This window comes from Triturus cristatus, chromosome 11, assembly GCF_964204655.1.
Source record: "Triturus cristatus chromosome 11, aTriCri1.1, whole genome shotgun sequence".
Classification (NCBI taxonomy): Eukaryota; Metazoa; Chordata; class Amphibia; order Caudata; family Salamandridae; genus Triturus; species Triturus cristatus.
The window spans coordinates 937,316,335-937,340,128 of NC_140594.1; the positions used below are offsets into that span (position 1 = coordinate 937,316,335).

Consider the following 23,794-nt stretch of genomic DNA (forward strand, 5'->3'; position numbering starts at 1 on the left):
GGACTCTGATACTCAAGATGGATTGTTAAGGATAATCTGTTTATGTATCTCCATCCGACTTTCAAAAAGGCCCCAGTGCTTTGAGTGGTTCAGAGTCCTTTACCATTCCCCCTCCTACTTGCCTTGTAGTCATGAATACAGATAGTAACCTACTGCATAACTTCTGATGTCATCCTCCTGTGTGGTCAGCTGCCACAAGGACAATTGGTCCAGTGGTGCGCTGACATCATAAAGCTAATCAGATGTTGTCTGACATGAGGGCCACTCTGTTGCCTAGCAAGCTGACATCATAAAGCTAAAGCAAGATGTTGTCGGACATGAGGGCCACTCTGTTGGCTAACAAGCAGTAGGATACATTGATGTTGGTAACTAAATGAGTAGCAGGGTGGACAGGATGTCCAACTGAAAACTAAGATGAAAGAAATTAGGAAAGTTTTTGAGACTTGTCGTTTTGTATCAACGTACGTTTGAGGATAAGAGTCATCTTCACCATTTCTGAAGTGGTGGGAATTGGCTAAAATGGAGATGGTCATTATGCTATTCATAGTTTTTATTATTCCCATGAACTGTGGCATAACCCTTACTCTCAACTTATCAGCTGGCTTAATTGCTACTGGTGTACCATATCCTAAAACAAAAGAAGTGAGAATGGTTCACTGCCACTTGGCTGGCAAAAACATCTATTGATCTATGTCCTAATGTACGCGCTACAGTTGTTTAGAGAGTTTTAGCAAATGAGGCAAGGGATGCAGAGAAGTATGCGAGGATAAAAAGCTAAAATTGAGATTTGATTTTCTAATGAGCTGTTGATTTACACAATAAAAGACTCCATAGTATTGATCTGTTTACCCATTATAAAAATCAAGATTTTTTTGTATCGCTTATAGAAAATGTGCCAACAGTGGACTTTTCCATCTGCTGATTATACTGAATGACCACCGGTGGCAGTGTTTCACAACAGTTTCTCTGAATTGCCGAGACTGAAGGAAAAAAAAAAAGGAAGTCTTCCGGCATACGGCATCATTTTACCAATTTATATGGTAAGTAAAACTCCCAATCATTCCTTTAGGCATTAAAAAGTTCACAGCATCAGCATGTCCTCACTAGCTTGTAGTGGGAGACTGTGCCTGAATAGAATTTCTGTCAAGCTGAAAGTAATATGGATCACATTGTGTTGGTCATAATAATTCATAAAAGCCCGGCTGTCTCCAACGCTACTAAAGCCTGCTTTAGATCCTGGAACTAGCAATGTTCCATTCGAGCAAATTGCTGCCTTTGAGGCTGAAATGTACTACCTCATTTCAGAACGAGCGTGTTACATTCTCACGGAAGGAAGCTCATTTCACCTCTTCTCCTGCACTCCCTATGTTGGACTCTGATACTCAAGATGGATTGTTAAGGATAATCTGTTTATGTATCTCCATCCGACTTTCAAAAAGGCCCCAGTGCTTTGAGTGGTTCAGAGTCCTTTACCATTCCCCCTCCTACTTGCCTTGTAGTCATGAATACAGATAGTAACCTACTGCATAACTTCTGATCTCATCCTCCTGTGTGGTCAGCTGCCACAAGGACAATTGGTCCAGTGGTGCGCTGACATCATAAAGCTAATCAGATGTTGTCTGACATGAGGGCCACTCTGTTGCCTAGCAAGCTGACATCATAAAGCTAAAGCAAGATGTTGTCGGACATGAGGGCCACTCTGTTGGCTAACAAGCAGTCGGATACATTGATGTTGGTAACTAAATGAGTAGCAGGGTGGACAGGATGTCCAACTGAAAACTAAGATGAAAGAAATTAGGAAAGTTTTTGAGACTTCTCATTTTGTATCAACGTACGTTTGAGGATAAGAGTCATCTTCACCATTTCTGAAGTGGTGGGAATTGGCTAAAATGGAGATGGTCATTATGCTATTCATAGTTTTTATTATTCCCATGAACTGTGGCATAACCCTTACTCTCAACTTATCAGCTGGCTTAATTGCTACTGGTGTACCATATCCTAAAACAAAAGAAGTGAGAATGGTTCACTGCCACTTGGCTGGCAAAAACATCTATTGATCTATGTCCTAATGTACGCGCTACAGTTGTTTAGAGAGTTTTAGCAAATGAGGCAAGGGATGCAGAGAAGTATGCGAGGATAAAACGCTAAAATTGAGATTTGATTTTCTAATGAGCTGTTGATTTACACAATAAAAGACTCCATAGTATTGATCTGTTTACCCTTTATAAAAATCAAGATTTTTTTGTATCGCTTATAGAAAATGTGCTAACAGTGGACTTTTCCATCTGCAGATTATACTGAATGACCACCGGTGGCAGTGTTTCACAACAGTTTCTCTGAATTGCCGAGACTGAAGGAAAAAAAAAAAGGAAGTCTTCCGGCATACGGCATCATTTTACCAATTTATATGGTAAGTAAAACTCCCAATCATTCCTTTAGGCATTAAAAAGTTCACAGCATCAGCATGTCCTCACTAGCTTGTAGTGGGAGACTGTGCCTGAATAGAATTTCTGTCAAGCTGAAAGTAATATGGATCACATTGTGTTGGTCATAATAATTCATAAAAGCCCGGCTGTCTCCAACGTTACTAAAGCCTGCTTTAGGTCCTGGAACTAGCAATGTTCCATTCGAGCAAATTGCTGCCTTTGAGGCTGAAATGTACTACCTCATTTCAGAACGAGCGTGTTACATTCTCACGGAAGGAAGCTCATTTCACCTCTTCTCCTGCACTCCGTATGTTGGACTCTGATACTCAAGATGGATTGTTAAGGATAATCTGTTTATGTATCTCCATCCGACTTTCAAAAAGGCCCCAGTGCTTTGAGTGGTTCAGAGTCCTTTACCATTCCCCCTCCTACTTGCCTTGTAGTCATGAATACAGATAGTAACCTACTGCATAACTTCTGATGTCATCCTCCTGTGTGGTCAGCTGCCACAAGGACAATTGGTCCAGTGGTGCGCTGACATCATAAAGCTAATCAGATGTTGTCTGACATGAGGGCCACTCTGTTGCCTAGCAAGCTGACATCATAAAGCTAAAGCAAGATGTTGTCAGACATGAGGGCCACTCTGTTGGCTAACAAGCAGTAGGATACATTGATGTTGGTAACTAAATGAGTAGCAGGGTGGACAGGATGTCCAACTGAAAACTAAGATGAAAGAAATTAGGAAAGTTTTTGAGACTTGTCGTTTTGTATCAACGTACGTTTGAGGATAAGAGTCATCTTCACCATTTCTGAAGTGGTGGGAATTGGCTAAAATGGAGATGGTCATTATGCTATTCATAGTTTTTATTATTCCCATGAACTGTGGCATAACCCTTACTCTCAACTTATCAGCTGGCTTAATTGCTACTGGTGTACCATATCCTAAAACAAAAGAAGTGAGAATGGTTCACTGCCACTAGGCTGGCAAAAACATCTATTGATCTATGTCCTAATGTACGCGCTACAGTTGTTTAGAGAGTTTTAGCAAATGAGGCAAGGGATGCAGAGAAGTATGCGAGGATAAAAAGCTAAAATTGAGATTTGATTTTCTAATGAGCTGTTGATTTACACAATAAAAGACTCCATAGTATTGATCTGTTTACCCATTATAAAAATCAAGATTTTTTTGTATTGCTTATAGAAAATGTGCCAACAGTGGACTTTTCCATCTGCTGATTATACTGAATGACCACCGGTGGCAGTGTTTCACAACAGTTTCTCTGAATTGCCGAGACTGAAGGAAAAAAAAAAAGGAAGTCTTCCGGCATACGGCATCATTTTACCAATTTATATGGTAAGTAAAACTCCCAATCATTCCTTTAGGCATTAAAAAGTTCACAGCATCAGCATGTCCTCACTAGCTTGTAGTGGGAGACTGTGCCTGAATAGAATTTCTGTCAAGCTGAAAGTAATATGGATCACATTGTGTTGGTCATAATAATTCATAAAAGCCCGGCTGTCTCCAACGTTACTAAAGCCTGCTTTAGGTCCTGGAACTAGCAATGTTCCATTCGAGCAAATTGCTGCCTTTGAGGCTGAAATGTACTACCTCATTTCAGAACGAGCGTGTTACATTCTCACGGAAGGAAGCTCATTTCACCTCTTCTCCTGCACTCCGTATGTTGGACTCTGATACTCAAGATGGATTGTTAAGGATAATCTGTTTATGTATCTCCATCCGACTTTCAAAAAGGCCCCAGTGCTTTGAGTGGTTCAGAGTCCTTTACCATTCCCCCTCCTACTTGCCTTGTAGTCATGAATACAGATAGTAACCTACTGCATAACTTCTGATGTCATCCTCCTGTGTGGTCAGCTGCCACAAGGACAATTGGTCCAGTGGTGCGCTGACATCATAAAGCTAATCAGATGTTGTCTGACATGAGGGCCACTCTGTTGCCTAGCAAGCTGACATCATAAAGCTAAAGCAAGATGTTGTCGGACATGAGGGCCACTCTGTTGGCTAACAAGCAGTAGGATACATTGATGTTGGTAACTAAATGAGTAGCAGGGTGGACAGGATGTCCAACTGAAAACTAAGATGAAAGAAATTAGGAAAGTTTTTGAGACTTGTCGTTTTGTATCAACGTACGTTTGAGGATAAGAGTCATCTTCACCATTTCTGAAGTGGTGGGAATTGGCTAAAATGGAGATGGTCATTATGCTATTCATAGTTTTTATTATTCCCATGAACTGTGGCATAACCCTTACTCTCAACTTATCAGCTGGCTTAATTGCTACTGGTGTACCATATCCTAAAACAAAAGAAGTGAGAATGGTTCACTGCCACTTGGCTGGCAAAAACATCTATTGATCTATGTCCTAATGTACGCGCTACAGTTGTTTAGAGAGTTTTAGCAAATGAGGCAAGGGATGCAGAGAAGTATGCGAGGATAAAAAGCTAAAATTGAGATTTGATTTTCTAATGAGCTGTTGATTTACACAATAAAAGACTCCATAGTATTGATCTGTTTACCCATTATAAAAATCAAGATTTTTTTGTATCGCTTATAGAAAATGTGCCAACAGTGGACTTTTCCATCTGCTGATTATACTGAATGACCACCGGTGGCAGTGTTTCACAACAGTTTCTCTGAATTGCCGAGACTGAAGGAAAAAAAAAAAGGAAGTCTTCCGGCATACGGCATCATTTTACCAATTTATATGGTAAGTAAAACTCCCAATCATTCCTTTAGGCATTAAAAAGTTCACAGCATCAGCATGTCCTCACTAGCTTGTAGTGGGAGACTGTGCCTGAATAGAATTTCTGTCAAGCTGAAAGTAATATGGATCACATTGTGTTGGTCATAATAATTCATAAAAGCCCGGCTGTCTCCAACGCTACTAAAGCCTGCTTTAGATCCTGGAACTAGCAATGTTCCATTCGAGCAAATTGCTGCCTTTGAGGCTGAAATGTACTACCTCATTTCAGAACGAGCGTGTTACATTCTCACGGAAGGAAGCTCATTTCACCTCTTCTCCTGCACTCCCTATGTTGGACTCTGATACTCAAGATGGATTGTTAAGGATAATCTGTTTATGTATCTCCATCCGACTTTCAAAAAGGCCCCAGTGCTTTGAGTGGTTCAGAGTCCTTTACCATTCCCCCTCCTACTTGCCTTGTAGTCATGAATACAGATAGTAACCTACTGCATAACTTCTGATCTCATCCTCCTGTGTGGTCAGCTGCCACAAGGACAATTGGTCCAGTGGTGCGCTGACATCATAAAGCTAATCAGATGTTGTCTGACATGAGGGCCACTCTGTTGCCTAGCAAGCTGACATCATAAAGCTAAAGCAAGATGTTGTCGGACATGAGGGCCACTCTGTTGGCTAACAAGCAGTCGGATACATTGATGTTGGTAACTAAATGAGTAGCAGGGTGGACAGGATGTCCAACTGAAAACTAAGATGAAAGAAATTAGGAAAGTTTTTGAGACTTCTCATTTTGTATCAACGTACGTTTGAGGATAAGAGTCATCTTCACCATTTCTGAAGTGGTGGGAATTGGCTAAAATGGAGATGGTCATTATGCTATTCATAGTTTTTATTATTCCCATGAACTGTGGCATAACCCTTACTCTCAACTTATCAGCTGGCTTAATTGCTACTGGTGTACCATATCCTAAAACAAAAGAAGTGAGAATGGTTCACTGCCACTTGGCTGGCAAAAACATCTATTGATCTATGTCCTAATGTACGCGCTACAGTTGTTTAGAGAGTTTTAGCAAATGAGGCAAGGGATGCAGAGAAGTATGCGAGGATAAAACGCTAAAATTGAGATTTGATTTTCTAATGAGCTGTTGATTTACACAATAAAAGACTCCATAGTATTGATCTGTTTACCCTTTATAAAAATCAAGATTTTTTTGTATCGCTTATAGAAAATGTGCTAACAGTGGACTTTTCCATCTGCAGATTATACTGAATGACCACCGGTGGCAGTGTTTCACAACAGTTTCTCTGAATTGCCGAGACTGAAGGAAAAAAAAAAAGGAAGTCTTCCGGCATACGGCATCATTTTACCAATTTATATGGTAAGTAAAACTCCCAATCATTCCTTTAGGCATTAAAAAGTTCACAGCATCAGCATGTCCTCACTAGCTTGTAGTGGGAGACTGTGCCTGAATAGAATTTCTGTCAAGCTGAAAGTAATATGGATCACATTGTGTTGGTCATAATAATTCATAAAAGCCCGGCTGTCTCCAACGTTACTAAAGCCTGCTTTAGGTCCTGGAACTAGCAATGTTCCATTCGAGCAAATTGCTGCCTTTGAGGCTGAAATGTACTACCTCATTTCAGAACGAGCGTGTTACATTCTCACGGAAGGAAGCTCATTTCACCTCTTCTCCTGCACTCCGTATGTTGGACTCTGATACTCAAGATGGATTGTTAAGGATAATCTGTTTATGTATCTCCATCCGACTTTCAAAAAGGCCCCAGTGCTTTGAGTGGTTCAGAGTCCTTTACCATTCCCCCTCCTACTTGCCTTGTAGTCATGAATACAGATAGTAACCTACTGCATAACTTCTGATGTCATCCTCCTGTGTGGTCAGCTGCCACAAGGACAATTGGTCCAGTGGTGCGCTGACATCATAAAGCTAATCAGATGTTGTCTGACATGAGGGCCACTCTGTTGCCTAGCAAGCTGACATCATAAAGCTAAAGCAAGATGTTGTCGGACATGAGGGCCACTCTGTTGGCTAACAAGCAGTAGGATACATTGATGTTGGTAACTAAATGAGTAGCAGGGTGGACAGGATGTCCAACTGAAAACTAAGATGAAAGAAATTAGGAAAGTTTTTGAGACTTGTCGTTTTGTATCAACGTACGTTTGAGGATAAGAGTCATCTTCACCATTTCTGAAGTGGTGGGAATTGGCTAAAATGGAGATGGTCATTATGCTATTCATAGTTTTTATTATTCCCATGAACTGTGGCATAACCCTTACTCTCAACTTATCAGCTGGCTTAATTGCTACTGGTGTACCATATCCTAAAACAAAAGAAGTGAGAATGGTTCACTGCCACTAGGCTGGCAAAAACATCTATTGATCTATGTCCTAATGTACGCGCTACAGTTGTTTAGAGAGTTTTAGCAAATGAGGCAAGGGATGCAGAGAAGTATGCGAGGATAAAAAGCTAAAATTGAGATTTGATTTTCTAATGAGCTGTTGATTTACACAATAAAAGACTCCATAGTATTGATCTGTTTACCCATTATAAAAATCAAGATTTTTTTGTATTGCTTATAGAAAATGTGCCAACAGTGGACTTTTCCATCTGCTGATTATACTGAATGACCACCGGTGGCAGTGTTTCACAACAGTTTCTCTGAATTGCCGAGACTGAAGGAAAAAAAAAAAGGAAGTCTTCCGGCATACGGCATCATTTTACCAATTTATATGGTAAGTAAAACTCCCAATCATTCCTTTAGGCATTAAAAAGTTCACAGCATCAGCATGTCCTCACTAGCTTGTAGTGGGAGACTGTGCCTGAATAGAATTTCTGTCAAGCTGAAAGTAATATGGATCACATTGTGTTGGTCATAATAATTCATAAAAGCCCGGCTGTCTCCAACGCTACTAAAGCCTGCTTTAGATCCTGGAACTAGCAATGTTCCATTCGAGCAAATTGCTGCCTTTGAGGCTGAAATGTACTACCTCATTTCAGAACGAGCGTGTTACATTCTCACGGAAGGAAGCTCATTTCACCTCTTCTCCTGCACTCCCTATGTTGGACTCTGATACTCAAGATGGATTGTTAAGGATAATCTGTTTATGTATCTCCATCCGACTTTCAAAAAGGCCCCAGTGCTTTGAGTGGTTCAGAGTCCTTTACCATTCCCCCTCCTACTTGCCTTGTAGTCATGAATACAGATAGTAACCTACTGCATAACTTCTGATCTCATCCTCCTGTGTGGTCAGCTGCCACAAGGACAATTGGTCCAGTGGTGCGCTGACATCATAAAGCTAATCAGATGTTGTCTGACATGAGGGCCACTCTGTTGCCTAGCAAGCTGACATCATAAAGCTAAAGCAAGATGTTGTCGGACATGAGGGCCACTCTGTTGGCTAACAAGCAGTCGGATACATTGATGTTGGTAACTAAATGAGTAGCAGGGTGGACAGGATGTCCAACTGAAAACTAAGATGAAAGAAATTAGGAAAGTTTTTGAGACTTCTCATTTTGTATCAACGTACGTTTGAGGATAAGAGTCATCTTCACCATTTCTGAAGTGGTGGGAATTGGCTAAAATGGAGATGGTCATTATGCTATTCATAGTTTTTATTATTCCCATGAACTGTGGCATAACCCTTACTCTCAACTTATCAGCTGGCTTAATTGCTACTGGTGTACCATATCCTAAAACAAAAGAAGTGAGAATGGTTCACTGCCACTTGGCTGGCAAAAACATCTATTGATCTATGTCCTAATGTACGCGCTACAGTTGTTTAGAGAGTTTTAGCAAATGAGGCAAGGGATGCAGAGAAGTATGCGAGGATAAAACGCTAAAATTGAGATTTGATTTTCTAATGAGCTGTTGATTTACACAATAAAAGACTCCATAGTATTGATCTGTTTACCCTTTATAAAAATCAAGATTTTTTTGTATCGCTTATAGAAAATGTGCTAACAGTGGACTTTTCCATCTGCAGATTATACTGAATGACCACCGGTGGCAGTGTTTCACAACAGTTTCTCTGAATTGCCGAGACTGAAGGAAAAAAAAAAAGGAAGTCTTCCGGCATACGGCATCATTTTACCAATTTATATGGTAAGTAAAACTCCCAATCATTCCTTTAGGCATTAAAAAGTTCACAGCATCAGCATGTCCTCACTAGCTTGTAGTGGGAGACTGTGCCTGAATAGAATTTCTGTCAAGCTGAAAGTAATATGGATCACATTGTGTTGGTCATAATAATTCATAAAAGCCCGGCTGTCTCCAACGTTACTAAAGCCTGCTTTAGGTCCTGGAACTAGCAATGTTCCATTCGAGCAAATTGCTGCCTTTGAGGCTGAAATGTACTACCTCATTTCAGAACGAGCGTGTTACATTCTCACGGAAGGAAGCTCATTTCACCTCTTCTCCTGCACTCCGTATGTTGGACTCTGATACTCAAGATGGATTGTTAAGGATAATCTGTTTATGTATCTCCATCCGACTTTCAAAAAGGCCCCAGTGCTTTGAGTGGTTCAGAGTCCTTTACCATTCCCCCTCCTACTTGCCTTGTAGTCATGAATACAGATAGTAACCTACTGCATAACTTCTGATGTCATCCTCCTGTGTGGTCAGCTGCCACAAGGACAATTGGTCCAGTGGTGCGCTGACATCATAAAGCTAATCAGATGTTGTCTGACATGAGGGCCACTCTGTTGCCTAGCAAGCTGACATCATAAAGCTAAAGCAAGATGTTGTCGGACATGAGGGCCACTCTGTTGGCTAACAAGCAGTAGGATACATTGATGTTGGTAACTAAATGAGTAGCAGGGTGGACAGGATGTCCAACTGAAAACTAAGATGAAAGAAATTAGGAAAGTTTTTGAGACTTGTCGTTTTGTATCAACGTACGTTTGAGGATAAGAGTCATCTTCACCATTTCTGAAGTGGTGGGAATTGGCTAAAATGGAGATGGTCATTATGCTATTCATAGTTTTTATTATTCCCATGAACTGTGGCATAACCCTTACTCTCAACTTATCAGCTGGCTTAATTGCTACTGGTGTACCATATCCTAAAACAAAAGAAGTGAGAATGGTTCACTGCCACTAGGCTGGCAAAAACATCTATTGATCTATGTCCTAATGTACGCGCTACAGTTGTTTAGAGAGTTTTAGCAAATGAGGCAAGGGATGCAGAGAAGTATGCGAGGATAAAAAGCTAAAATTGAGATTTGATTTTCTAATGAGCTGTTGATTTACACAATAAAAGACTCCATAGTATTGATCTGTTTACCCATTATAAAAATCAAGATTTTTTTGTATTGCTTATAGAAAATGTGCCAACAGTGGACTTTTCCATCTGCTGATTATACTGAATGACCACCGGTGGCAGTGTTTCACAACAGTTTCTCTGAATTGCCGAGACTGAAGGAAAAAAAAAAAGGAAGTCTTCCGGCATACGGCATCATTTTACCAATTTATATGGTAAGTAAAACTCCCAATCATTCCTTTAGGCATTAAAAAGTTCACAGCATCAGCATGTCCTCACTAGCTTGTAGTGGGAGACTGTGCCTGAATAGAATTTCTGTCAAGCTGAAAGTAATATGGATCACATTGTGTTGGTCATAATAATTCATAAAAGCCCGGCTGTCTCCAACGTTACTAAAGCCTGCTTTAGGTCCTGGAACTAGCAATGTTCCATTCGAGCAAATTGCTGCCTTTGAGGCTGAAATGTACTACCTCATTTCAGAACGAGCGTGTTACATTCTCACGGAAGGAAGCTCATTTCACCTCTTCTCCTGCACTCCGTATGTTGGACTCTGATACTCAAGATGGATTGTTAAGGATAATCTGTTTATGTATCTCCATCCGACTTTCAAAAAGGCCCCAGTGCTTTGAGTGGTTCAGAGTCCTTTACCATTCCCCCTCCTACTTGCCTTGTAGTCATGAATACAGATAGTAACCTACTGCATAACTTCTGATGTCATCCTCCTGTGTGGTCAGCTGCCACAAGGACAATTGGTCCAGTGGTGCGCTGACATCATAAAGCTAATCAGATGTTGTCTGACATGAGGGCCACTCTGTTGCCTAGCAAGCTGACATCATAAAGCTAAAGCAAGATGTTGTCGGACATGAGGGCCACTCTGTTGGCTAACAAGCAGTAGGATACATTGATGTTGGTAACTAAATGAGTAGCAGGGTGGACAGGATGTCCAACTGAAAACTAAGATGAAAGAAATTAGGAAAGTTTTTGAGACTTGTCGTTTTGTATCAACGTACGTTTGAGGATAAGAGTCATCTTCACCATTTCTGAAGTGGTGGGAATTGGCTAAAATGGAGATGGTCATTATGCTATTCATAGTTTTTATTATTCCCATGAACTGTGGCATAACCCTTACTCTCAACTTATCAGCTGGCTTAATTGCTACTGGTGTACCATATCCTAAAACAAAAGAAGTGAGAATGGTTCACTGCCACTTGGCTGGCAAAAACATCTATTGATCTATGTCCTAATGTACGCGCTACAGTTGTTTAGAGAGTTTTAGCAAATGAGGCAAGGGATGCAGAGAAGTATGCGAGGATAAAAAGCTAAAATTGAGATTTGATTTTCTAATGAGCTGTTGATTTACACAATAAAAGACTCCATAGTATTGATCTGTTTACCCATTATAAAAATCAAGATTTTTTTGTATCGCTTATAGAAAATGTGCCAACAGTGGACTTTTCCATCTGCTGATTATACTGAATGACCACCGGTGGCAGTGTTTCACAACAGTTTCTCTGAATTGCCGAGACTGAAGGAAAAAAAAAAAGGAAGTCTTCCGGCATACGGCATCATTTTACCAATTTATATGGTAAGTAAAACTCCCAATCATTCCTTTAGGCATTAAAAAGTTCACAGCATCAGCATGTCCTCACTAGCTTGTAGTGGGAGACTGTGCCTGAATAGAATTTCTGTCAAGCTGAAAGTAATATGGATCACATTGTGTTGGTCATAATAATTCATAAAAGCCCGGCTGTCTCCAACGCTACTAAAGCCTGCTTTAGATCCTGGAACTAGCAATGTTCCATTCGAGCAAATTGCTGCCTTTGAGGCTGAAATGTACTACCTCATTTCAGAACGAGCGTGTTACATTCTCACGGAAGGAAGCTCATTTCACCTCTTCTCCTGCACTCCCTATGTTGGACTCTGATACTCAAGATGGATTGTTAAGGATAATCTGTTTATGTATCTCCATCCGACTTTCAAAAAGGCCCCAGTGCTTTGAGTGGTTCAGAGTCCTTTACCATTCCCCCTCCTACTTGCCTTGTAGTCATGAATACAGATAGTAACCTACTGCATAACTTCTGATCTCATCCTCCTGTGTGGTCAGCTGCCACAAGGACAATTGGTCCAGTGGTGCGCTGACATCATAAAGCTAATCAGATGTTGTCTGACATGAGGGCCACTCTGTTGCCTAGCAAGCTGACATCATAAAGCTAAAGCAAGATGTTGTCGGACATGAGGGCCACTCTGTTGGCTAACAAGCAGTAGGATACATTGATGTTGGTAACTAAATGAGTAGCAGGGTGGACAGGATGTCCAACTGAAAACTAAGATGAAAGAAATTAGGAAAGTTTTTGAGACTTCTCATTTTGTATCAACGTACGTTTGAGGATAAGAGTCATCTTCACCATTTCTGAAGTGGTGGGAATTGGCTAAAATGGAGATGGTCATTATGCTATTCATAGTTTTTATTATTCCCATGAACTGTGGCATAACCCTTACTCTCAACTTATCAGCTGGCTTAATTGCTACTGGTGTACCATATCCTAAAACAAAAGAAGTGAGAATGGTTCACTGCCACTTGGCTGGCAAAAACATCTATTGATCTATGTCATAATGTACGCGCTACAGTTGTTTAGAGAGTTTTAGCAAATGAGGCAACGGATGCAGAGAAGTATGCGAGGATAAAAAGCTAAAATTGAGATTTGATTTTCTAATGAGCTGTTGATTTACACAATAAAAGACTCCATAGTATTGATCTGTTTACCCTTTATAAAAATCAAGATTTTTTTGTATCGCTTATAGAAAATGTGCTAACAGTGGACTTTTCCATCTGCAGATTATACTGAATGACCACCGGTGGCAGTGTTTCACAACCGAGTTTCTCTGAATTGCCGAGACTGAAGAAAAAAAAAAAAGGAAGTCTTCCGGCATACGGCATCATTTTACCAATTTATATGGTAAGTAAAACTCCCAATCATTCCTTTAGGCATTAAAAAGTTCACAGCATCAGCATGTCCTCACTAGCTTGTAGTGGGAGACTGTGCCTGAATAGAATTTCTGTCAAGCTGAAAGTAATATGGATCACATTGTGTTGGTCATAATAATTCATAAAAGCCCGGCTGTCTCCAACGTTACTAAAGCCTGCTTTAGATCCTGGAACTAGCAATGTTCCATTCGAGCAAATTGCTGCCTTTGAGGCTGAAATGTACTACCTCATTTCAGAACGAGCGTGTTACATTCTCACGGAAGGAAGCTCATTTCACCTCTTCTCCTGCACTCCCTATGTTGGACTCTGATACTCAAGATGGATTGTTAAGGATAATCTGTTTATGTATCTCCATCCGACTTTCAAAAAGGCCCCAGTGCTTTGAGTGGTTCAGAGTCCTTTACCATTCCCCCTCCTACTTGCCTTGTAGTCATGAATACAGATAGTAACCTACTGCATAACTTCTGATCTCATCCTCCTGTGTGGTCAGCTGCCACAAGGACAATTGGTCCAGTGGTGCGCTGACATCATAAAGCTAATCAGATGTTGTCTGACATGAGGGCCACTCTGTTGCCTAGCAAGCTGACAACATAAAGCTAAAGCAAGATGTTGTCGGACATGAGGGCCACTCTGTTGGCTAACAAGCAGTAGGATACATTGATGTTGGTAACTAAATGAGTAGCAGGGTGGACAGGATGTCCAACTGAAAACTAAGATGAAAGAAATTAGGAAAGTTTTTGAGACTTCTCATTTTGTATCAACGTACGTTTGAGGATAAGAGTCATCTTCACCATTTCTGAAGTGGTGGGAATTGGCTAAAATGGAGATGGTCATTATGCTATTCATAGTTTTTATTATTCCCATGAACTGTGGCATAACCCTTACTCTCAACTTATCAGCTGGCTTAATTGCTACTGGTGTACCATATCCTAAAACAAAAGAAGTGAGAATGGTTCACTGCCACTTGGCTGGCAAAAACATCTATTGATCTATGTCATAATGTACGCGCTACAGTTGTTTAGAGAGTTTTAGCAAATGAGGCAAGGGATGCAGAGAAGTATGCGAGGATAAAAAGCTAAAATTGAGATTTGATTTTCTAATGAGCTGTTGATTTACACAATAAAAGACTCCATAGTATTGATCTGTTTACCCTTTATAAAAATCAAGATTTTTTTGTATCGCTTATAGAAAATGTGCTAACAGTGGACTTTTCCATCTGCAGATTATACTGAATGACCACCGGTGGCAGTGTTTCACAACCGAGTTTCTCTGAATTGCCGAGACTGAAGAAAAAAAAAAAATTGAAGTCTTCCGGCATACGGCATCATTTTACCAATTTATATGGTAAGTAAAACTCCCAATCATTCCTTTAGGCATTAAAAAGTTCACAGCATCAGCATGTCCTCACTAGCTCGTAGTGGGAGACTGTGCCTGAATAGAATTTCTGTCAAGCTGAAAGTAATATGGATCACATTGTGTTGGTCATAATAATTCATAAAAGCCCGGCTGTCTCCAACGTTACTAAAGCCTGCTTTAGATCCTGGAACTAGCAATGTTCCATTCGAGCAAATTGCTGCCTTTGAGGCTGAAATGTACTACCTCATTTCAGAACGAGCGTGTTACATTCTCACGGAAGGAAGCTCATTTCACCTCTTCTCCTGCACTCCGTATGTTGGACTCTGATACTCAAGATGGATTGTTAAGGATAATCTGTTTATGTATCTCCATCCGACTTTCAAAAAGGCCCCAGTGCTTTGAGTGGTTCAGAGTCCTTTACCATTCCCCCTCCTACTTGCCTTGTAGTCATGAATACAGATAGTAACCTACTGCATAACTTCTGATGTCATCCTCCTGTGTGGTCAGCTGCCACAAGGACAATTGGTCCAGTGGTGCGCTGACATCATAAAGCTAATCAGATGTTGTCTGACATGAGGGCCACTCTGTTGCCTAGCAAGCTGACATCATAAAGCTAAAGCAAGATGTTGTCGGACATGAGGGCCACTCTGTTGGCTAACAAGCAGTAGGATACATTGATGTTGGTAACTAAATGAGTAGCAGGGTGGACAGGATGTCCAACTGAAAACTAAGATGAAAGAAATTAGGAAAGTTTTTGAGACTTGTCGTTTTGTATCAACGTACGTTTGAGGATAAGTCATCTTCACCATTTCTGAAGTGGTGGGAATTGGCTAAAATGGAGATGGTCATTATGCTATTCATAGTTTTTATTATTCCCATGAACTGTGGCATAACCCTTACTCTCAACTTATCAGCTGGCTTAATTGCTACTGGTGTACCATATCCTAAAACAAAAGAAGTGAGAATGGTTCACTGCCACTCGGCTGGCAAAAACATCTATTGATCTATGTCCTAATGTACGCGCTACAGTTGTTTAGAGAGTTTTAGCAAATGAGGCAAGGGATGCAGAGAAGTATGCGAGGATAAAAAGCTAAAATTGAGATTTGATTTTCTAATGAGCTGTTGATTTACACAATAAAAGACTCCATAGTATTGATCTGTTTACCCATTATAAAAATCAAGATTTTTTTGTATTGCTTATAGAAAATGTGCCAACAGTGGACTTTTCCATCTGCTGATTATACTGAATGACCACCGGTGGCAGTGTTTCACAACAGTTTCTCTGAATTGCCGAGACTGAAGGAAAAAAAAAAGGAAGTCTTCCGGCATACGGCATCATTTTACCAATTTATATGGTAAGTAAAACTCCCAATCATTCCTTTAGGCATTAAAAAGTTCACAGCATCAGCATGTCCTCACTAGCTTGTAGTGGGAGACTGTGCCTGAATAGAATTTCTGTCAAGCTGAAAGTAATATGGATCACATTGTGTTGGTCATAATAATTCATAAAAGCCCGGCTGTCTCCAACGTTACTAAAGCCTGCTTTAGATCCTGGAACTAGCAATGTTCCATTCGAGCAAATTGCTGCCTTTGAGGCTGAAATGTACTACCTCATTTCAGAACGAGCGTGTTACATTCTCACGGAAGGAAGCTCATTTCACCTCTTCTCCTGCACTCCCTATGTTGGACTCTGATACTCAAGATGGATTGTTAAGGATAATCTGTTTATGTATCGCCATCCGACTTTCAAAAAGGCCCCAGTGCTTTGAGTGGTTCAGAGTCCTTTACCATTCCCCCTCCTACTTGCCTTGTAGTCATGAATACAGATAGTAACCTACTGCATAACTTCTGATCTCATCCTCCTGTGTGGTCAGCTGCCACAAGGACAATTGGTCCAGTGGTGCGCTGACATCATAAAGCTAATCAGATGTTGTCTGACATGAGGGCCACTCTGTTGCCTAGCAAGCTGACATCATAAAGCTAAAGCAAGATGTTGTCGGACATGAGGGCCACTCTGTTGGCTAACAAGCAGTCGGATACATTGATGTTGGTAACTAAATGAGTAGCAGGGTGGACAGGATGTCCAACTGAAAACTAAGATGAAAGAAATTAGGAAAGTTTTTGAGACTTCTCGTTTTGTATCAACGTACGTTTGAGGATAAGAGTCATCTTCACCATTTCTGAAGTGGTGGGAATTGGCTAAAATGGAGATGGTCATTATGCTATTCATAGTTTTTATTATTCCCATGAACTGTGGCATAACCCTTACTCTCAACTTATCAGCTGGCTTAATTGCTACTGGTGTACCATATCCTAAAACAAAAGAAGTGAGAATGGTTCACTGCCACTTGGCTGGCAAAAACATCTATTGATCTATGTCCTAATGTACGCGCTACAGTTGTTTAGAGAGTTTTAGCAAATGAGGCAAGGGATGCAGAGAAGTATGCGAGGATAAAAAGCTAAAATTGAGATTTGATTTTCTAATGAGCTGTTGATTTACACAATAAAAGACTCCATGGTATTGATCTGTTTACCCTTTATAAAAATCAAGATTTTTTTGTATCGCTTATAGAAAATGTGCTAACAGTGGACTTTTCCATCTGCAGATTATACTGAATGACCACCGGTGGCAGTGTTTCACAACCGAGTTTCTCTGAATTGCCGAGACTGAAGAAAAAAAAAAAATTGAAGTCTTCCGGCATACGGCATCATTTTACCAATTTATATGGTAAGTAAAACTCCCAATCATTCCTTTAGGCATTAAAAAGTTCACAGCATCAGCATGTCCTCACTAGCTCGTAGTGGGAGACTGTGCCTGAATAGAATTTCTGTCAAGCTGAAAGTAATATGGATCACATTGTGTTGGTCATAATAATTCATAAAAGCCCGGCTGTCTCCAACGTTACTAAAGCCTGCTTTAGATCCTGGAACTAGCAATGTTCCATTCGAGCAAATTGCTGCCTTTGAGGCTGAAATGTACTACCTCATTTCAGAACGAGCGTGTTACATTCTCACGGAAGGAAGCTCATTTCACCTCTTCTCCTGCACTCCGTATGTTGGACTCTGATACTCAAGATGGATTGTTAAGGATAATCTGTTTATGTATCTCCATCCGACTTTCAAAAAGGCCCCAGTGCTTTGAGTGGTTCAGAGTCCTTTACCATTCCCCCTCCTACTTGCCTTGTAGTCATGAATACAGATAGTAACCTACTGCATAACTTCTGATGTCATCCTCCTGTGTGGTCAGCTGCCACAAGGACAATTGGTCCAGTGGTGCGCTGACATCATAAAGCTAATCAGATGTTGTCTGACATGAGGGCCACTCTGTTGCCTAGCAAGCTGACATCATAAAGCTAAAGCAAGATGTTGTCGGACATGAGGGCCACTCTGTTGGCTAACAAGCAGTAGGATACATTGATGTTGGTAACTAAATGAGTAGCAGGGTGGACAGGATGTCCAACTGAAAACTAAGATGAAAGAAATTAGGAAAGTTTTTGAGACTTGTCGTTTTGTATCAACGTACGTTTGAGGATAAGTCATCTTCACCATTTCTGAAGTGGTGGGAATTGGCTAAAATGGAGATGGTCATTATGCTATTCATAGTTTTTATTATTCCCATGAACTGTGGCATAACCCTTACTCTCAACTTATCAGCTGGCTTAATTGCTACTGGTGTACCATATCCTAAAACAAAAGAAGTGAGAATGGTTCACTGCCACTCGGCTGGCAAAAACATCTATTGATCTATGTCCTAATGTACGCGCTACAGTTGTTTAGAGAGTTTTAGCAAATGAGGCAAGGGATGCAGAGAAGTATGCGAGGATAAAAAGCTAAAATTGAGATTTGATTTTCTAATGAGCTGTTGATTTACACAATAAAAGACTCCATAGTATTGATCTGTTTACCCATTATAAAAATCAAGATTTTTTTGTATTGCTTATAGAAAATGTGCCAACAGTGGACTTTTCCATCTGCTGATTATACTGAATGACCACCGGTGGCAGTGTTTCACAACAGTTTCTCTGAATTGCCGAGACTGAAGGAAAAAAAAAAAGGAAGTCTTCCGGCATACGGCATCATTTTACCAATTTATATGGTAAGTAAAACTCCCAATCATTCCTTTAGGCATTAAAAAGTTCACAGCATCAGCATGTCCTCACTAGCTTGTAGTGGGAGACTGTGCCTGAATAGAATTTCTGTCAAGCTGAAAGTAATATGGATCACATTGTGTTGGTCATAATAATTCATAAAAGCCCGGCTGTCTCCAACGTTACTAAAGCCTGCTTTAGATCCTGGAACTAGCAATGTTCCATTCGAGCAAATTGCTGCCTTTGAGGCTGAAATGTACTACCTCATTTCAGAACGAGCGTGTTACATTCTCACGGAAGGAAGCTCATTTCACCTCTTCTCCTGCACTCCCTATGTTGGACTCTGATACTCAAGATGGATTGTTAAGGATAATCTGTTTATGTATCGCCATCCGACTTTCAAAAAGGCCCCAGTGCTTTGAGTGGTTCAGAGTCCTTTACCATTCCCCCTCCTACTTGCCTTGTAGTCATGAATACAGATAGTAACCTACTGCATAACTTCTGATCTCATCCTCCTGTGTGGTCAGCTGCCACAAGGACAATTGGTCCAGTGGTGCGCTGACATCATAAAGCTAATCAGATGTTGTCTGACATGAGGGCCACTCTGTTGCCTAGCAAGCTGACATCATAAAGCTAAAGCAAGATGTTGTCGGACATGAGGGCCACTCTGTTGGCTAACAAGCAGTCGGATACATTGATGTTGGTAACTAAATGAGTAGCAGGGTGGACAGGATGTCCAACTGAAAACTAAGATGAAAGAAATTAGGAAAGTTTTTGAGACTTCTCGTTTTGTATCAACGTACGTTTGAGGATAAGAGTCATCTTCACCATTTCTGAAGTGGTGGGAATTGGCTAAAATGGAGATGGTCATTATGCTATTCATAGTTTTTATTATTCCCATGAACTGTGGCATAACCCTTACTCTCAACTTATCAGCTGGCTTAATTGCTACTGGTGTACCATATCCTAAAACAAAAGAAGTGAGAATGGTTCACTGCCACTTGGCTGGCAAAAACATCTATTGATCTATGTCCTAATGTACGCGCTACAGTTGTTTAGAGAGTTTTAGCAAATGAGGCAAGGGATGCAGAGAAGTATGCGAGGATAAAAAGCTAAAATTGAGATTTGATTTTCTAATGAGCTGTTGATTTACACAATAAAAGACTCCATGGTATTGATCTGTTTACCCTTTATAAAAATCAAGATTTTTTTCTATCGCTTATAGAAAATGTGCTAACAGTGGACTTTTCCATCTGCAGATTATACTGAATGACCACCGGTGGCAGTGTTTCACAACCGAGTTTCTCTGAATTGCCGAGACTGAAGGAAAAAAAAAAAAAAGGAAGTCTTCCGGCATACGGCATCATTTTACCAATTTATATGGTAAGTAAAACTCCCAATCATTCCTTTAGGCATTAAAAAGTTCACAGCATCAGCATGTCCTCACTAGCTTGTAGTGGGAGACTGTGCCTGAATAGAATTTCTGTCAAGCTGAAAGTAATATGGATCACATTGTGTTGGTCATAATAATTCATAAAAGCCCGGCTGTCTCCAACGCTACTAAAGCCTGCTTTAGATCCTGGAACTAGCAATGTTCCATTCGAGCAAATTGCTGCCTTTGAGGCTGAAATGTACTACCTCATTTCAGAACGAGCGTGTTACATTCTCACGGAAGGAAGCTCATTTCACCTCTTCTCCTGCACTCCCTATGTTGGACTCTGATACTCAAGATGGATTGTTAAGGATAATCTGTTTATGTATCGCCATCCGACTTTCAAAAAGGCCCCAGTGCTTTGAGTGGTTCAGAGTCCTTTACCATTCCCCCTCCTACTTGCCTTGTAGTCATGAATACAGATAGTAACCTACTGCATAACTTCTGATCTCATCCTCCTGTGTGGTCAGCTGCCACAAGGACAATTGGTCCAGTGGTGCGCTGACATCATAAAGCTAATCAGATGTTGTCTGACATGAGGGCCACTCTGTTGCCTAGCAAGCTGACATCATAAAGCTAAAGCAAGATGTTGTCGGACATGAGGGCCACTCTGTTGGCTAACAAGCAGTCGGATACATTGATGTTGGTAACTAAATGAGTAGCAGGGTGGACAGGATGTCCAACTGAAAACTAAGATGAAAGAAATTAGGAAAGTTTTTGAGACTTGTCGTTTTGTATCAACGTACGTTTGAGGATAAGAGTCATCTTCACCATTTCTGAAGTGGTGGGAATTGGCTAAAATGGAGATGGTCATTATGCTATTCATAGTTTTTATTATTCCCATGAACTGTGGCATAACCCTTACTCTCAACTTATCAGCTGGCTTAATTGCTACTGGTGTACCATATCCTAAAACAAAAGAAGTGAGAATGGTTCACTGCCACTTGGCTGGCAAAAACATCTATTGATCTATGTCCTAATGTACGCGCTACAGTTGTTTAGAGAGTTTTAGCAAATGAGGCAAGGGATGCAGAGAAGTATGCGAGGATAAAAAGCTAAAATTGAGATTTGATTTTCTAATGAGCTGTTGATTTACACAATAAAAGACTCCATAGTATTGATCTGTTTACCCATTATAAAAATCAAGATTTTTTTGTATTGCTTATAGAAAATGTGCCAACAGTGGACTTTTCCATCTGCTGATTATACTGAATGACCACCGGTGGCAGTGTTTCACAACAGTTTCTCTGAATTGCCGAGACTGAAGGAAAAAAAAAAAGGAAGTCTTCCGGCATACGGCATCATTTTACCAATTTATATGGTAAGTAAAACTCCCAATCATTCCTTTAGGCATTAAAAAGTTCACAGCATCAGCATGTCCTCACTAGCTTGTAGTGGGAGACTGTGCCTGAATAGAATTTCTGTCAAGCTGAAAGTAATATGGATCACATTGTGTTGGTCATAATAATTCATAAAAGCCCGGCTGTCTCCAACGTTACTAAAGCCTGCTTTAGATCCTGGAACTAGCAATGTTCCATTCGAGCAAATTGCTGCCTTTGAGGCTGAAATGTACTACCTCATTTCAGAACGAGCGTGTTACATTCTCACGGAAGGAAGCTCATTTCACCTCTTCTCCTGCACTCCGTATGTTGGACTCTGATACTCAAGATGGATTGTTAAGGATAATCTGTTTATGTATCTCCATCCGACTTTCAAAAAGGCCCCAGTGCTTTGAGTGGTTCAGAGTCCTTTACCATTCCCCCTCCTACTTGCCTTGTAGTCATGAATACAGATAGTAACCTACTGCATAACTTCTGATGTCATCCTCCTGTGTGGTCAGCTGCCACAAGGACAATTGGTCCAGTGGTGCGCTGACATCATAAAGCTAATCAGATGTTGTCTGACATGAGGGCCACTCTGTTGCCTAGCAAGCTGACATCATAAAGCTAAAGCAAGATGTTGTCGGACATGAGGGCCACTCTGTTGGCTAACAAGCAGTAGGATACATTGATGTTGGTAACTAAATGAGTAGCAGGGTGGACAGGATGTCCAACTGAAAACTAAGATGAAAGAAATTAGGAAAGTTTTTGAGACTTGTCGTTTTGTATCAACGTACGTTTGAGGATAAGTCATCTTCACCATTTCTGAAGTGGTGGGAATTGGCTAAAATGGAGATGGTCATTATGCTATTCATAGTTTTTATTATTCCCATGAACTGTGGCATAACCCTTACTCTCAACTTATCAGCTGGCTTAATTGCTACTGGTGTACCATATCCTAAAACAAAAGAAGTGAGAATGGTTCACTGCCACTCGGCTGGCAAAAACATCTATTGATCTATGTCCTAATGTACGCGCTACAGTTGTTTAGAGAGTTTTAGCAAATGAGGCAAGGGATGCAGAGAAGTATGCGAGGATAAAAAGCTAAAATTGAGATTTGATTTTCTAATGAGCTGTTGATTTACACAATAAAAGACTCCATAGTATTGATCTGTTTACCCATTATAAAAATCAAGATTTTTTTGTATTGCTTATAGAAAATGTGCCAACAGTGGACTTTTCCATCTGCTGATTATACTGAATGACCACCGGTGGCAGTGTTTCACAACAGTTTCTCTGAATTGCCGAGACTGAAGGAAAAAAAAAAAGGAAGTCTTCCGGCATACGGCATCATTTTACCAATTTATATGGTAAGTAAAACTCCCAATCATTCCTTTAGGCATTAAAAAGTTCACAGCATCAGCATGTCCTCACTAGCTTGTAGTGGGAGACTGTGCCTGAATAGAATTTCTGTCAAGCTGAAAGTAATATGGATCACATTGTGTTGGTCATAATAATTCATAAAAGCCCGGCTGTCTCCAACGCTACTAAAGCCTGCTTTAGATCCTGGAACTAGCAATGTTCCATTCGAGCAAATTGCTGCCTTTGAGGCTGAAATGTACTACCTCATTTCAGAACGAGCGTGTTACATTCTCACGGAAGGAAGCTCATTTCACCTCTTCTCCTGCACTCCCTATGTTGGACTCTGATACTCAAGATGGATTGTTAAGGATAATCTGTTTATGTATCGCCATCCGACTTTCAAAAAGGCCCCAGTGCTTTGAGTGGTTCAGAGTCCTTTACCATTCCCCCTCCTACTTGCCTTGTAGTCATGAATACAGATAGTAACCTACTGCATAACTTCTGATCTCATCCTCCTGTGTGGTCAGCTGCCACAAGGACAATTGGTCCAGTGGTGCGCTGACATCATAAAGCTAATCAGATGTTGTCTGACATGAGGGCCACTCTGTTGCCTAGCAAGCTGACATCATAAAGCTAAAGCAAGATGTTGTCGGACATGAGGGCCACTCTGTTGGCTAACAAGCAGTCGGATACATTGATGTTGGTAACTAAATGAGTAGCAGGGTGGACAGGATGTCCAACTGAAAACTAAGATGAAAGAAATTAGGAAAGTTTTTGAGACTTCTCGTTTTGTATCAACGTACGTTTGAGGATAAGAGTCATCTTCACCATTTCTG

The 23,794-nt window shown here is 40.6% G+C and overlaps 1 long non-coding RNA gene across 1 annotated transcript in view; it reads left to right on the plus strand.

Annotated features, from left to right (window-relative positions):
• The window catches only part of LOC146785695 (uncharacterized), an 86,455-nt gene that overhangs the window by 33,349 nt on the left and 29,312 nt on the right, over positions 1–23,794 (plus strand). The window contains exons 26-42 of the long non-coding RNA XR_014970762.1: positions 888–1,040; positions 2,292–2,410; positions 3,628–3,780; positions 4,998–5,150; positions 6,402–6,520; positions 7,738–7,890; positions 9,142–9,260; positions 10,478–10,630; positions 11,848–12,000; positions 13,252–13,372; positions 14,624–14,745; positions 15,961–16,112; positions 17,364–17,485; positions 18,701–18,853; positions 20,105–20,228; positions 21,446–21,598; positions 22,814–22,966. This is a non-coding gene — a long non-coding RNA (uncharacterized LOC146785695). The remainder of the gene's footprint in view (positions 1–887; positions 1,041–2,291; positions 2,411–3,627; positions 3,781–4,997; positions 5,151–6,401; positions 6,521–7,737; positions 7,891–9,141; positions 9,261–10,477; positions 10,631–11,847; positions 12,001–13,251; positions 13,373–14,623; positions 14,746–15,960; positions 16,113–17,363; positions 17,486–18,700; positions 18,854–20,104; positions 20,229–21,445; positions 21,599–22,813; positions 22,967–23,794) is intronic.